Source organism: Tachypleus tridentatus, chromosome 10 (assembly GCF_004210375.1).
Source record: "Tachypleus tridentatus isolate NWPU-2018 chromosome 10, ASM421037v1, whole genome shotgun sequence".
NCBI classification, from domain to species: domain Eukaryota; kingdom Metazoa; phylum Arthropoda; class Merostomata; order Xiphosura; family Limulidae; genus Tachypleus; species Tachypleus tridentatus.
The window spans coordinates 133,144,909-133,160,598 of NC_134834.1; the positions used below are offsets into that span (position 1 = coordinate 133,144,909).

The window sequence follows — 15,690 nt, forward strand, 5'->3', positions numbered from 1 at the left end:
TACGTGTAGTAGGTAATTGCATTATTATCTGGGAAAAGCTCTTGTTCATCGGAATAAAAATGCAAAGGTTTGGGAATGGACACTTTAAATATTAATAGTTTCTTCTGAAGGAATAATAATAAAAACAATAACTGAAGAGTTTCCCACTGAAGCTCCGTCAACTGGACTATCCTGTTGAATCACCATAGGAAAGAATTAATTGATTTGGTTTGTTTTGAATTTCGCGCAAAGCTACAAGAGGGCCATCTGCACTAGCCGTCCTTAATTCTGCAGTGTATGGCTAGAGGGAAAGCAGCTAGTCAGCACCACCCACCGCCAACTGTTGGGCTACTCTTTTACCAACGAAGAATGGGATTGATCGTCACATTATAACGTCCCCAGGCTGAAAGGGCAAGAATGTTTGGTGTGACGGGGGATTCGAACCCGCGACCCTCAGATTACGTGTCGAGTACCTTAATCACCTGTCCACGCCGGGCCAGGATGAATTTTCCCATGTAGTTTCTATATGTTGTTACTCTATACTAGCAGGAAAAATGGTCGGAACACGTCTTATCAGAAAATCTCATCCTGACCAATGTTCATGCTCTAAACACCATACAAGCAGTGTTTATTTGTTTTAAACTGAGATAAATAGTTTGTCAGTTGACCATTGATTAATCAATCGGGACACAGTCTGATAGTTCCTGTACTTTAGAAAGTCTTTCAGTTCTCGGTGCGTCACCATCGGGGAGTGGCTATTTCCTCTAGTGATAATAATTTTCCTCCAGTTTCTACTGATGAGATACTCCGAAGACAGTTGGTTAACTATCGTTTGAAAGTCACACACATCCTTAATTTAAGACATCTGTAGTGTCTTAGAGAATACATTTTCACATTTATGTAGTTCAAACAGTTATATGACACGCCACACCTTCGGTCTGTTTCGTCTATTGAAATAAATGAAAAACCTCTGCATATGTTTTTATTAAAGATGGGTCTTTAAAAGAGGCCAACCATTGCACATCTATCTGCATGTTCCTACTTATTCGTATGTTTATCAAACCTAATCTATTAAACTTTAATCTCATAATAATTTTATTTCTAAAATATGTGTAACGTTCGTATACAAAGTTATGTGGTCGTATGACCCAAAATCTATAACTTCTCTATTTGGAATAATGTAATGAGAAAGAATTACATACAACAAGTTTTGCAATCTAACCTATAATCGTTTTCGATACTTCAACATACGAGCGAAATTTAAAATAAATACATTATGTCTAAGCCTTAATCTACAAGCGATGTCCGAATTGTTGCTATTAATATCTTTAACATAAATATTTTGCTTATTTTGACAGTTTGTATTATCTTAGACAAAACCATTAGAAATAAAATGAGGTAAGTAACAACAAAGATTTTCATTTTGTGAAACCAAGTATGTGAACAACAACAAAACACACATCCAAGTATAATTAAAATTTGCGATAAATACGCCAACGAATATTTTGAACGTTATTTTTGAAAGGCTGTTTTCTGAAACACTTTTAAAAATCGTGTTAGTTGTTTTTTTTATTCAAGTAATAATAAAAGAATAAAATATTGCGTGTAGAAAACCCATAGTAGGCGGAACAAACTTTCAGATATCAGACTTCTGACAGTTTGTTCCGATTACTGCGATTTTTCGATATTTGTTTTACGTACTTTATTTCTCTGAAAGAGAACGAAAGGCCGCCTGGATAGGTCAACTTTTTAACCACTCGCAACACTAAACAATAGTTTCTGTCTGTCAGTCAGTCAGTAGACACTAAAATGACATCACATAAGGGACGCTTAACGTTGCATTTTGTAATGTCGTGACGTCGGTAAAACGTACGCATGTCATGAACCATGAAAAGAATTATGCACTCTGTAGACTAGAACACAGCATAAAATATGAACTTCAATAACAAAAGATAAAAATATTTATCACTCTTAATTTTGATTTTATTTACTCTTGAAACAGAACACTTTCGGGTACCTGCAGGAATACTCTAATTAATAATAACTATACTGTTACTTCTTTTATTAACTGAATGTGTCTACTTCGAAACATCTTTCAATTATTTGAATCCCCGTCACACCAAACTTGCTCGCCCTTTCAGTCTGGGGGCGTTATAATGTTACGGTCAATCCCACTATTCGTTGGTAAAACAGTAGCCCAAGAGTTGAAGGTGGGTGGTGATGACTAGCTGCCTTCCCTCTAATCTTACACTGCTAAATTAGGGACAATTAATACAGATAGCCCTCGTGTAGCTCTGCGCGAAATTCAAAACAAACCAATCTTTTAATTATTGGATAAAATCGTATGATATATATATATATATATTTTTTAAATTACATATGTTGTACATATTATAAAACTGAAAACAAAAATGATACTTTTTCATGGTATAGTCAGTAACGATGACTGTTACAATTTATTTGTAAAAGTCACTTCTAGAGCGTTCACTTACCCTCTAGAGTCTAGACTATCGCGTCTTAGTGAAAGTAGAATCGTCTCGTAGTTGCAGTTAGAGATTCACCACTGCTGCTCTCTAACAATTATAAGCATCAAAACATATACCATCACATTTTAATAAGTAGGTTACTTAAAACATTGTTTTAAGAGCATCGTAGACTTTTCGATACCAAAGCATCGTGATGAGAGCGTATTATTAAGTAAATTTAATCGAACAAAATAAAATTCTACATTTCAACAGAAAGCTTGGTTTCTCTATGTGTTATGTAGATCAGAAAAACAACTACCTAATACTCCTCGAGGGCAAGCAAGAATATTCCATTATGGCTTATGATTAAATTATAAATTGTCATCTGCTGGATGTCTTTTTAGCATACCAACGAGTCCACATCAGAACCGACCAAAAATCTGCGGGACGATGTAGAGGTGATTGACTGTCACCCAAACTGTTAACAAAATACCCTTAATCCTGCCATCTGTCGAATAGAAGCGTTACTACTTTATTTTCTTTCTATAGAATTTTATTTAAGAATCATTTATCGTACTGTAGTTTTTAAAAATGTAATCTTATTTTCTAGAACTCTACTTTCTTTTTGCTCTTTCTGAATTTTTATTTGCTAAAGTTACGTGGGTATATTTTGTTTGTTTGAACTTAAATACAAAACTACACAATGGGCTATCTGTGTTTTACCCACCACGAGTACTGAAACCCGGTTTCTAGCGTTGTAAGTATGCAGACATACTGCTGTGTCACTGGGTATCATAGGTATTTCAAAGAAATATTAAGTATGGTATTATTATTTATGAATAAGCATATTATCACTATTCCAATATTACTTTACAGATGTTACCTAACGTAGGTACCCGAATCTGAACTACAATGTTTAATTATGCTGAGATGTATTACATATAATTTATTTCAGACGAATCTCCGATTTATTATGTTACGTATTACTACTTCAAATAACCGTAACTTTCAACTGTAATTTAGAAGTGAATTAAATGTTAATATATATCAAATTTATTATATTTGCCCACAAGATTGATTCACACAATATCTTTTTTAACACTAATACTTTTCATACACAAACATTAAAAACTACATTTTATAATAACGGTTATTACTAATAGTTATTAATGATGGTTTATATACAAGAGTTTTACAAACGTACAGACAACATTGAGTCTTATATCCGACCTAAAACTGGATATTTTATCGACGATTCAGGTCCAATATGAACAAATTAATTCTGAGTTGATATTGTTTCCCCCCGATACCTAGGTGTTGCTTCTTGACTGGCCTCGCACTGCTTACAAGTCCACTTCTTACCGATGAAGATATTAAACGTCCTCGTAGAAATAATAATATCCGAAGTAATTCACTGAAGTTGATCAATTTGTAGTGTTCCAACTTTATAAACGTTCCTGGTTAGATTCTGTAGTTTTTTCGATTAATAGGCGTTAATCATGATTATAAATACCTAGGCCTATAGCACACTGACTGTCGCCGACCAATAATAACCTTCTTCTTCTGCTTCTTGGCTGGCTAGCAGATTTTCGTAGGAATCACACGAGTTTCTCGAGTTTCAACAATATTCTAGTGCGTTTCCTTAAAACAAATATTGTTGATTCTCACTTTCAAGAATCTTCTACAAATTCCATGAACAGATGGGACGTGCGCAATACACAGTAAAGGATATACATCACATGCAAAAAAGAAAACTATACAGAAACAAGCGTAGGCACTAAAATAAATGCAAAATAGTAAATCTGTGACAAATATTCGTTTAATGCACTTTTTAATCAAACTGTTATGCAAACAATACGAGTTTCTTAATAACATTTAAACAAATAAAAGAGAATATAGAATTAGTCCAGAATAGTACTTCCTGCTAATTGTGTCACCTAACTGAATGTTTTAAACGTTAAAAGTATTTTATTTTATGATAAATACACTTACTATATACATATAATGTCCATTTTGATATAATCTGACCTAACGAGTTACGCTAAATGAAGTGATTTTGCAAAATACACATGAAAGGTATAATATTATATACACTTTTATGTATATTTTGCAAAACCATTTCATTTAGATAAAGCACAAAAGTAGATGTGTAATCAATAATTATCCTCTGTATTTCGAATTTTTAACTGTAGTTTTGTTTCCATTATTTTGAACTGTTAAATATTCAACACGTTTTGTAAGCGTATAGACAATAGATACATATTTCTCCAAATCTTTGTGCAGTGACCAAGTCATTAACTTCAACATTGAACTAAAAATGACTGGTCGTTTTTCGTTGTTGTTGTTGGTGGTTTTGCTAGGTGTTTTTTTTTTTCAGACTTACCACGTAAGAATCATAAATGTTATTAAAGAGTCTGACTCCAGGAGCAAAATTTTTTTCCACACTCATTTCCGTCTTGTGAGTCTAGCCTAATGACCTAGCTGAAAGGATGTAGAAGGTTAGTCCTTGACTTTCACCCATTCCACAAGAATAAGAAAAAACAGCATGTCTTTGATCGCTGGTTTACTGGAATGCACACGTAAATCAGTTAAAATACAATTATTTAACAATACCAGCAGGAAACTACAAAACATTTACAGTAAAATTAGTATATGTTATACAGTACTTTTTAATTACAGAATTTCTGGAATGATACAAAATAATTCTTATAGCAGGCACCGAAACTTTTTAAGTACGACTGTCTTATGCCTAACATTATTTTAGCCTTAGTTATTAAAGTAGGCCAATACTTGCTAAAGAGATATGTTTACACTTTAAACTTTTGTACGTTTTTGCTTTATTTTAGTTATGGCTAAAGATTACCGTACTTAATACTAGCAGTAAATAAACTTATACGATTATTTTACATCTTAACGTTAGATCTTTTTAAAAAATTTTGATAAGTTTTAACATATTGTTGTACAGAATATTTAATAAGCTATTGTTACACCCGCTTTTGTTTACGTTCGTTTAAATTTAAGGGCGTGTGTATGTGCATTTAGATGGTAAGGTGCGAGTTCATTTCCGGTACAGACAAAATTGAATGTTATTATAACTGCCTACTGTCCTTATGTTCTCAAAATCTAATAAAGCTCGTAAAAACAAAGTCGAGTTTACCTAGACGAAGTCCTTCTCTAGAATTCTTCTTCAACAAATTTTTCGGCCTTACTTATGGCTCGAAGTTAACCTGAGATACGCACGACTTTGACTGTACCAGAGGAAACGCACTTGGCTGCAGTGTCAGTGTGCTCGTCCCCGCCGTCAAGTAGCCAGAAAAATTTAATATGAATAGAAAATAGAGAAAAATGGGCTAGCCGTTGTTGAATATATACGAGAACAGGGTGATAATTAATGCTAAGTGATTTCAGGTTCAGTACAGAGCTAAGAGAGTTGGTGTAAATATTACAATCTTTGTACTGCATAGCTTCTACATGATCCAGGGAAAGAGAAATGGCATACAACTCGTCAGTGAACACAGAAACTGTAGAGGGAATCCTGTTAGCAACCACTTAGTCACAACAAACCAGGGCAAATTTCACAGAGTCGCCTGATTTCGAAATATCTGTATAAACAAACGATTGAGAGCAGACTGAAGCTGCCACTCAATGAACCTCAAGCTTAATGAATGACATGAGATGAGGAAGTCGTCGACATAGAGCCTGTTTGTAGGAATAAGTTGCGCAGTGATAACGTTAATCTCCACATTGAAAAGTATGACACTGAAAACACAGCCCTCAGGGACTCCGAGTTCCTGTGGAAAAGGACATGAAAACATCGAGCTCACATGGACTTGCAATCACCAGCTCATTAAAAAATTCTGGATTTCTATCCAGTAAATGTCCACACAACTCATATGAATGGAGGTCTCGCAAAATGCCGTACCTCCACGTAGTGTCGTTAGCTTTCTCAAAGTAAAAGAATATGGAAACAAGGGGTTGTCACTCAGAAAAGCTTCCATGATCTACATTTCAAGCTAAATCAGGTGGTCCACGGCGGAGAGCTGCTGTAAAATCCCACACTGTATGTGCGAGAGGAAGTTGTTTAAGTCGAGGAACCAAACAAGAGGACCATTAACCATCCTTTCTGTGAGCTTGCAGAGACAGCTCGTCAAAGTAATTGGACGATAGTTAGAAGGAATCTTCGCATTCTCCCCAGGCACAGAGAAGGGAAGAACAACAGCCCAGTACCAAGCGTCAGGAAAAACATTTTCTGGCTAAATCCACTTCAAAACAACCAGAATAATAACATGAAAGACAAACGAGAAATGGCGAAGTCTCAAGTCCAACCAATGTACTGACAGACCAAAGTACTGCAGGTCTAGTCCCATCTCTGTAAATGGGCAATTATAGTCGTTGAGACTATCAGCCTGAAAGGAAAGAGACAATCACTCTGTTTTGTTTTAAATCTGTTGTAACAGTTTTCCAATTTACAGAACCTGTTACTATCATCAGAAATTGTGGTTGACGTTTTGAACATTCGTCACTGAAAGAAACGTTACAATAATTCTTATTTAAATGGTCAGATCTCTTATCACAATCTCAACTAAAATAATTTATCTCAAGAAATCCCTTCGTTGATGTAATGACATCAAGATACCACAAACTCCATGAACATATTTTCAGGACATGAAGAACCTATATATTTTACGTGATTGAAATTATTTGAAACCTATACGTGTTTAAATGTTTATATGATATTCATTTTTTACTCTTATTCTGTGATGAGATGCTAAAACGAAGTGTGTAAGTTCTTAGCTGTGCATGTAAGTAGCAGACTTCATTGATCTCTGATGTATCTCCATTTGGGCTATTTTCTGAGCAATGTTCAAACTTTCACCATAGCCTTAGTACAGCAAAAGTCATAATTATTTTTAGTTATAACAAATCTTTTTCGAGTCGATCAAGAATAAAATTCAATAACTATATTTTGCAAATATCAAAAGGTAATTCTAATGTTGTGACCTAAATTTTAAAATACTCTTCTAATGGTATGTTGTTTACTCTGATTGACTTTTTTACGTCGGTTAAGATCATATCAGATGGAAAATCATCCCTATCGTTTAAACATGTACTGATTAGTTTATCAAGTTGGTTGAAATAAACTTTATTTTTACCGATCAAATGGAGTATGGACAAGTCCAACATATTCTAAATACTGGGATTCAAAATACTCATTCTATTTGTACGTGGCAATTTGTAAAAAGCTGGAACAAATGATATATTGTATTTTGTAGCATTTACCTTATATTTTTAATTCTCTTATTTCCAGTTTTCCTATTAATAAAGTGACTGTCTTCCTGGTGAGGACATTTAACAGAAAGATGTAAGGTTTTGTATAAGTCTCTTCGACACTTAGAGGATACATAGTAACATTATCCACTTATAGAAACACAGATAATACTGCTAAATATATACATTAAAACTATAAGCATGATTTGTGAGAAGTTAATATTTGTATGCTGTCTTACAGGACTATAATAACACTGTCTGCCTATGGAAATACCATCTTCCTTTGCAAAATATATTTAGTGCAGTTAAATATATATGTCAAGAGTATAAAGCTGGCCGTTACGACAAAACTAGAGAATAAAATAAGAGATTTAATATTTACTTACAGAGCAAAACTGTAGTTGTAATAAAATTTTTCAGCAATAATAATTGTAAAGAGAGAAAAAAAGAACATCATGCAAACTAGAAAAATATATATATATTTATTTGAAGAACTTTGGTTGTTACTATAAATCTGATGTCATATTAAGACATATAACTCTACATTACTCTGGTAATTCACTCGTTATAGATGATCTCATCATCATGACTCCTCTTCCACTGACGTGCCCTCTAATACGACTTCGTGGTACTATGGTATCATTGCCTACCCTGAGGTAGCCAATCCCACTAACGGGTGGTACTCGATTCGCTATCTGTGGGTCGCGAGATCGAACAATGTCACTGAACGTGCTTGCCCTTTCATCTCCTCTCATCACTCGAAAATTAGCTTTTTTTTTCTCTTCCTACTGAGCTTCTTGGGGAATTCTGTGCACTTCAGGATCTTTTTTATTTATGATCCAACGAAGACACTAGTTTTGACCTTTGCCTCAGATAGCTTAGGGAAGAAGTCTCGAAGGTACTTGAAGGCTGCAGACTCCTTATCAAGAGCTGTGACAAATTGTTTCATAAGACCCAATTTTATGTGCAATGGTAGGAACAACACCTTCTGGAGATCCACTAGTGGCTCACACTTGACATTGTGCCTTTCCACATAGAACTCGGTCTGTTGTGGCCAGTGCTTCCTGTTGTAGTGCGCTGCGATATCCATGCTGTCCCAAAGGCAAAAATAACAGGGAAACTTGGCAAAGCCTCCTTGGAGACCCATACGGAATGCCATAATTTTGAAGTCTCCGATGACCTCCCAGCCATAATCATCATACTTCAAGTCTTCTAGCAATGTCTTAACGCTGTTGTATTCTTCTTTGAGGTGCACCGAATGAGCTAGGGGAAAAGTTCTACAACATTCTAGAAAGGTCTTGAAAATTCTTGTAAGTTCGAGAAAATTCTCTATCAGCTACTCAGCACTGAATCTACCTGGAATGTTCTGGAAAATGAGTAAATTTGAACATTTCATTACCCAGATCACAAAAGCAAAGTTTGAAGAGGAAAATAGGTTTTTCCCATTTACTTTAGACATAAACAATTGAGAAATAACACTTTCTGCCCAGGAACAAGAAAAAGTAAAAATTTTGTTACATAGTGTTATTTGGAGATCATTATAAGCAGACGAACTTCGGATTTTATGTGCAAAAAAGCGCCTATTGTTGATGTTTGTTTTCCGATTTCATAATTCTTCATTCTGAATAGTCCTCATCTCAATTCATTCACTTTAATGATGTCTGTTTTCTCTGCATACATCAAACAAACAAGTTTCTGTAGAATCTCCTGTTCTGGTTTGTGGATTTTGTTTCTTTCCCCAAGTGATCTACACAGTTTACAATTTCATTGGAGGGCTCTAAACTTAAGTAAACCACCAACCATCTTTTCTTCAAAATATTAGTCTGATCCAAAACAAAAGCGAAATTCAAGTAACCTTCCTTCTTTCTCAGTTTTAATTATAGAATACCTTTTGTGTATGATGATCTTTCTTTTATCAATGTCTTTATTGGTAGCAAGCCAAACAACTACTTCGGTATCAGTATCAAGCTCATAGATATGTCACTCATACAAATACACACGTGTCGCGTGAATATACATTAATAGTCAGAGTGCTCTTATGTATCTGCTATCTTGCTACATCCATCACATAAACTGAAATTACCGTACCTGCTTTCTTTAGTACATGATGCTTTGAACGCTCATCAAATTATTTGCTTTTGTTCGAAAAGGCTGTTCTTTTATTGACCATTGTCATTATTTTAGTATATTAGTTTTGAATTTCACGCAGTGTAAGACTTGAGGGAAAGCAGCTTGTCATCACCACCCACCAACTCTTGGGCTACTCTTTTACCAACGAGTAGTAGAATTGGCCGTCACATTATAACGTCCCATGATGAAAAGGCGTATATGTTTGGTGTGACAGGGATTGAAACCCGAACTTCCTGGCCGCCAGACCATGCTGTGCCCGTTATCTTAATGATTTAACTAAATGTACGAAAAATATGCTTGCTAAGATACACTGTGAGTTGAGGCTTTCCTTTTGTATGTCAAACCTGAACTCCCTGGCCACCAGGCCATGCTGTGCCAATTATCTTAGTGATTTAACTAAATGTACTGAAAATATGCTTGCTAAAATACATTGTGAGTTGAGGCTTTCCTTTTATATGTTAAAAATGAATTCTTAAGAGCACTATCTTGATTTAGGTTTTGTCACTAATATTGAATTTCACAGAATCCTCTCTACCAGTTCATTTTGCCTTTTTATTTAACTTCAAATATTTTTTGAAGTAGTCAAAGATTACCCTTGTTTCATGGTAATAGGTGGTCCTTGAATACTCTGTGGAAATGCATTTGAAAAATTCAGGCACGTTTAAGTTCCTGTGGTTTTCTAAGACCATTGCACAAAATTCTTCTCATCTATTATGCATACTCTTTCCCCATTTCTGAACTTTGTAGAGATTATTCAGTATAGTTTATTGCAAAGTAATCCTCTATTCAATACCTTAGATGAAAGCTTTTATCTGCAGGAATCAGTTGAACTTATCAGTCAAAAATAATTAGTTTAATATCACAGAAAGTTCATACTTTCCAATTGCCTTGCTTAGACACTCAATGACATTTGAATATGACTGTTGTATCACTAAAAATCGAGCCAAGTGCTTTTGGTCTTCTCTCAACTGCATAATTTTATGGTTATTTTATCATCTTTGCTACAAGAGTATTAAACGTATTCAGTTTCATATTCTTGATCAGATCTCATGCAAGTATCTTTGTCATGCTTTTTAATAATTTTGTTGATCTAAATTCCACCCTCTATGTCTCTAAAGAGTTTGTCATCCATTCCATCTTTCAAAGATTAGTGAACAGATTCATTATCTGTAGTTCACTGCTGATAGTATTTCTGTTTAAATGCTTGAGAATAGCAGATTTCATCTTAAATGAGTTGCTCATAATTGAAAGAGACGTAGATACATGAAGTTGGTAATGTTCCTTCTTTCAGCAAGGGATTCTCCAAGTCTTGTGTAAAACTCATCTACAAGTCCTACAAGCTCAGGAACAATCATGAAGTAGTGCTGAAGGGCTTCTTTATTTTGTGTTATAACTTACCTCCACTCACTACTTTCAAACCTCTGACTTTCTCCTCAAGAATTTGGTCAAAATATAAATTTTAGAATGAAATTCCAGACTTCCTCAAGGGAAGTCACCATTTGTTAGATTTTCCTGTTGTGTTATCATTTACTTTGAAATCCCATAGTTTTGCAATATGAAGAGGAATTGAGCAAGTGTGCACACTAATACAAGTCATGTGTGAAGTAGTACTTTATTTGCTCCTCAAATGGTACTTAATAGAGTTTCCAGTTACCCTCGCAAGTAGCTCAAAAAAGACAAAGTGCTAATGTCATTTCTCAAAAAAAAATAGCTATGGCTATACTTGCTTTACTTTGAATCTTTTTTTTTTGAATTCCATCATTGAAAAATGAGAAAATTGCAACAATGTTTTAAGGCATCGGGAGATTTTCTAGTCAATTTATTAAAGAACTGCTAACATGTTTCTTGCATTACAATGAAACTTCTACTTTTTGTTGATTACTCAAAAGAAAGATAATACAATGCCAACAGAGTGGTCATGTGATACTCAACTCCTCCTTTGTACCATTTTTTTGCAAATATCTGTCAAGTAGTTACAGTAAAGTAGACATCAACTTGAACATTGACTGAACCTAAGTCAATGTTTTCAACATACCTGTTACAATGTGTAGAAAGCTCTCTCATATGCAAAAACTGATTATTGTTACCTGCTAGCATCTGGATACTTACTGCTATTTCATAAATGTGTATACTTCCTGGAATGTATCAACAACAGTTGAAATGTGTGAAGTTCTACATAGTATTGAATACAGAGTACTATAATCAGCTAAAAAATTTTGAAGTAATGACACTACAATATAGCTGTTTGTCTACTGTTCGGGTCATCTCTTTTTCTGTTCTTTAAACAATGAAATTGTTGTACTCCAGTTGGTATTGTTGATTTAATTTTACATTTTGATTCTATCTTTTTGTTGTAGATTTATTAGAATTTTTCTCTTGAATGTTATCTCTGTGAGTTACTTTTACTAACATGTCAATTGAACTTGTTTTTGCTCTGACATTTGCTTCATTATAACAACCAATAAGCTATGACTGGTCTTTCTTTTGTGCTTCATTGATAACCTTAATGTGTGAAGAAAGTTCGAAGCATTGAATGTACACTAGCTATTGTTAAGTCTGGTGAGGTGAGATATGTGATCTTTATATTGACAACATCAACTGTTTGTGGAGTTCCAATTAGTTTGTTCATATGTTTGTGAGCATCACATTGCTGTTGATTAATTATAAGGATTGTACCATGTTTTGTCCAACTGGGGTATTCTCAAGAAACTCAATGTCGTTAGCAGCAAAGAATGTCTATTTGTCTTTTTTAACACATAAAGGCAAGCATTATCCACCAGTTTCATCCATTTCCTTGTTAATAGCAGTCGCAGTTCTTTCCTTGATATTTACCATTTCATTGTAAGAAGTCCCTAACTTCAACTAAGAGAGACAATTGACTAAGAATTTATTCCTTGAGTTATTGTGCACCTTCAACAAAAGCAAAATGCTTAGCTATGTATGCTCTGAAAGAAGCATCTGTCTTTGCCATATATGTAACTAATTTTTCAGTTTGTACACTTGGCTTACTAATCTCATTGATCTTCTGTCAATTTCATTCCTACTTCCATATGTTTCCATTATCTCTGGCCTATTGATAACCAGTTTACAAAGCATAATGTGTTTTATAGAATTTTATAAACTGAAGAAACATTCTATAGTCATATTAATAAGGGAATGTCCCTTATGTTATGTTCACAATGATGTTATCTATTTGATTAGTTACCTGTTAAAACATTTAGATATACTGCAGATCTTACTATGTTAGCATGTACGTATACTGAGAAGTCAGCATATTATTTTTCAAAAGATAATTCGTCTACATTATAGAGAAGACAAGGGATGTTCATCTGAAGTGAATTACTTTGTTTAAACAAATGAAGTTTAAAAGTAGTTTTCAGGGCCACCATTTCTTGAAAAAGAGAAAACAATTACACATATTAGCTCTATTGATGAAAAGGTTTCTTATTTTTAGTATTTACAATGGGCATTAGTGTTAATCTATTGTCTGATCTTTCTTGCAAGTTTGCTGAGAAAGATTAGCTATAAATCTCAACAGATGATCTAAAATCATAATCCTCTACCTGTTACTTAAAGTTCTGTGAATAAATATTTCAATAACTGTGACAACAGTCTTATTTAGATTTTATTTACATGCACTTATGATAGCATATTAATATGGGAACCTGTTTCAGTTAACATTATGCATAAAGTTCCAATCCAACAAGAAATAAGTTATAGACAAAGATTTATGAAATTTTCTACAGAAAGATATAATTTTCTATGGTAGTAATGATTAAGCATAGTTATTTACATAGATCTTTCACAATTAAACTTCAGTGAAGCAAATAACTTAAGTTAAAAATAAAAAATAAAATTATAAAATATAATCTATAGACTTAAATAGGCATTTTTTTTTTCAGGGCAAATGGATGTTATGCAGTACATTAATTTAGAAATGAAAATAATGAATTAGTTGACAAGTATTTTATCTATAAAACTTAAGGAAAAGAAAATGTGCTATGCAAATTAAATGTAGAAGTGAAAATTATAATCTTATATTTCTGTATATTAAATGCATTAGTAACAATATCCACCTATAGAAACACCCACTTGACTTTGTAAAACATATGTAACTCAATTAAATATGCAAGTGAAAACTGTACACAGTCATACAGAGGTATAGTAATACTGTTTAGCCATAGAAATATAACAAGCATTTGCAAGATGTACCTTTTTACTATTTGTTTCAGTCTTCTTAAATCTGTGATTTAACTAACATGTATTAACAATATCAGCTTAAAACATATTAGGGTTTTATATAAGTAAAAGAATGACCTACTTCAATATGCCAAATATAAGATATGTTTGAATCCTTCCATCATTTTAGAGAAAAATGTATAATCTACTAAAATCATCATATGTCATTATTTTCAAACAGAAAAATGTTTAAAGATTAATTATAAAAGCAAAAAAACTATAAAATGAATGAAAATTTGAAATTATATGGGAGATTCAAATAAGCATTCTTTTCAGGGTAAATAAATGTTATGCGATATGTTATTTTAAAATAAAAACTAATAAATTAACAATAAATGTTTACCTGAAAATTTAGGAAATTCAAAGGTATGCGATGTATATTAAATATAAATATGATATTTTTTTCAAATATACTACCACACATTAAATGGACTAGTAACACTACACATCTATAAAACTACCATCCACCTTTCTAATACATATTTAATTCAATTAAATATATAAATGAAAACTAGAAACAAAAATTCATACAAATTTGAAACTGCGTGCAGTTCTACAAAGGTATAGTAGTATAAACTTTCACTAAGTTTGTGACTGATATAACTAACATATATTAACGATATCTGCTTGAAAATGTTACGGTTTCATACAAGTGAAAGAATAACCTATTTGAATCTGCAAAATATGTGATGTCTGAATCCTTTTTTCATTATATAGTAAAATTATAATCTAGTAAAAACATTGTATATTATTATTTTCAAACAGAAGAATGTTTAAAACTAAGTATAAAAGAAAAACTATAAAACTCATAAAATCATATATCAAGATCAATGTTCACAATACACCCTTTTGTCAGGATGGTTTAATCATATGATGTCCCCTAGCAATGCCTTTCTAACTATACTCCCTCTGGCATTGATGGTCCAATCATATGATACCGCCTAACAACAGTCAGATTTCTTGAAACAACTTCCAAATAGATAAAGGACACCATATTAATTACAAAGGCCTGGCATGGCCTAACGCGTACGACTCGTAATCCGAGGGTCGCAGGTTCACGCCCGCGTCGCGCCAAACATGCTCGCCCTCCCAACCGTGGGTAAAAGAGTAGCCCAAGAGTTGGCGGTGTGTGGTGATGACAAGCTGCCTTCCCTCTAGTCTTACACTTCTAAATTAGAGACGGCTCGGTGAAATGGGCTAACAACTACTCACTTAAATACTTGTTGAAGAATCCGCAAGCGATTGCGGCCCTTTGTTCTTAGATGGAATCTAATGGTGATGACTAACTATATTAATTATAAAAATAAATTGAATGTTAAATTTTATTATTACCTGCATATTAATGATCAAATATTAACCCTTTATTGTTAAAATGTTCATTATATATTAATATATATTATTAACTATCATTTTGCATATCAATTAATTTCAATTTGCATATCATTTACATATTAATAATCAAATTAATTAATTGACCTTTAATTAATAAATTGTTCACCATGTATTATTATTAATTTGCATATGCATATTAATTACATATGACTTCATCCCTTCCCCATTTCTGCCTCCATAATCGAACTATTTAAAAGCCAGTGTGTGTCACGTCATG

The 15,690-nt window shown here is 33.3% G+C and overlaps 1 long non-coding RNA gene across 2 annotated transcripts; it reads right to left on the reverse strand.

Moving 5' to 3' along the window:
- Window positions 1-3,484: 3,484 nt before the first annotated feature.
- On the reverse strand, window positions 3,485-14,248 carry LOC143230352 (uncharacterized). 2 transcript variants are annotated; one of them, XR_013016398.1, is made up of 2 exons: window positions 14,164-14,248; window positions 3,485-5,010 (listed from the first exon to the last, which is right to left on the reverse strand). It is a non-coding gene; the product is annotated as an uncharacterized LOC143230352 (long non-coding RNA). The 2 variants fall into 2 exon arrangements; XR_013016399.1 differs by lacking the exon at window positions 14,164-14,248 and adding an exon at window positions 5,602-5,882.
- Between the last annotated feature and the right edge of the window lie 1,442 nt (window positions 14,249-15,690).